Genomic DNA, 1,928 nt, shown 5'->3' on the forward strand with positions numbered 1-1,928 from the left:
CTGTCCCAGAGTACAGCCAAAAAATATATATATACAGATAGATTCGTAACATCATTTAAGAACCTAGAGACAGCCATTCCTGAAGCTTATCACTGTCTTGGCTAAAGGCACTTTGAACTGAATTTGTCTCTGGCATCTGAAAGATGCCTGTCTACTACTCTCCCAGTGGGACACTTTGCTTCTTATGCTATTTCACCGTCACTGAGGTCAGGGAATGGGCCTGATCTATCTATCTTAGCACAGTGCCTGGACACACAAGGCATCCACCAATCTTGCTCTATTGAATAGAACTAAAAGGGATATTGCCCCTGTTTTCAGGTGAGGAAACTGGTTCTCCTAGAGCCTGTGGATAAGGAGGAGGATTAAGGGTAGTGCTTACATGGGACTTTCCTTGCGGTCCAGTGGTTACAGTGCGTTTACAACCCAAATCCTGAATCTGAGTTAAGTCCTTTGCTTTAGGTCCAGGAATGACATTTGGGAGAAGCGGAGGAAGGAAAGAAGAAGACACCCTTGGGACTTACCTGGTGGCACAGTGGTTAAGAATCCGCCTGCCAATGCAGGGGACACGGGCTCGATCCCTGGTCTGGGAAGATTCCCACATGCTGTGGAGCAACTAAGCCCGTGCGCCACAACTACTGAGTCTGCGCTCTAGAGCCCGTGAGCCACAACTACTGAGCCCACACGCCTAGAGCCAGTGCTCCACAAGAGAAGCCACTGCAATTAGAAGCCTGCGCACCCCAACGAAGAGTAACCCCCGCTCACTGCAACTAGAGAGAAAGCCTGTGCACAGCAACAAAGACCCAACGCAGCCAAAAATAAATAAATTTTAAAAAATGGGGAGGGGTCCAGAAGAGGGACTGACAAGGAGAGGAGGTGTGCTCTCCCACTGTGTGCCACCAGTCCCACCAAGAAGCTTCCTGACTTGTACAGACCTCCAGAAACCCTTTATGGCCTTCGCCTCTGATTAAACAGGCCCAGCGGTGTCTTTTTGTTTTTGTTTTTGTTTTTTTAAATTAATTTTTGGCTGTGTTGGGTCTTCGTTGCTGCGTGTGAGCTTTCTCTCTAGTTGTGGAGAGCAGGGGCTACTCTTCGTTGTGGTGCGCGGACTTCTCATTGCTGTGGCTTCTCTTATTGTGGAGCATGGGCTCTAGGCGCGCAGGCTCAGTAGTTGTGGTGCACGGGCTTAGTTGCTCCACTGCATGTGGGATCTTCCTGGACCAGGGATAGAACCTGGGTCCCCTGCATTGACAGGTGGATTCTTTTTTTTTTTTTTTTTTTTTTTTGTGGTATGCGGGCCTCTCACTGTTGTGGCCTCTCCCGTTGTGGAGCACAGGCTCCGGACGCGCAGGCTCAGCGGCCATGGCTCACGGGCCCAGCCGCTCCGCGGCATGTGGGATCTTCCCGGACCGGGGCACGAACCCGTGTCCCCTGCATCGGCAGGAGGACTCTCAACCACTGCGCCACCAGGGAGGCCCGACAGGTGGATTCTTAACCACTGGCCACCAGGAAGTCCTCCTCCCCATTTCTGACACCTGGATATTCCAAGTTGTGACAGATGCTCCAGGTTGTAGACAAGCCCTCATTTACACGCTCCTGTGAATCAGTGGCTAACTTTAGGACCTGAAGATTTGAGAGACAACTATCACTTTCTGGCAACTCTCCTTTCCACTTACTTCCCCCAAGAAGCAGCCACATCACGTGCTCTAACTGGCGACTTTATTCAGGGGGGTGAGGAAAACAATGAACTACAATTGGGTTATTTCTCAAATAATCTGAAGAGGCGCGAGTCTCTGGGGCCCCAGAGAGGAAGGATGGGACTCTGGAAACTAGAATGCAGAGAGGGACAGGGGTGGGACTCTGGGTGTCTTGAGCGGCGGGGCCGGAGGTGGGGAGAGGGGGTGCATCTTCCATTCAAGGCCAGGCGCCCC

Source organism: Stenella coeruleoalba (genome assembly GCF_951394435.1).
Source record: "Stenella coeruleoalba genome assembly, chromosome: 3".
NCBI classification, from domain to species: domain Eukaryota; kingdom Metazoa; phylum Chordata; class Mammalia; order Artiodactyla; family Delphinidae; genus Stenella; species Stenella coeruleoalba.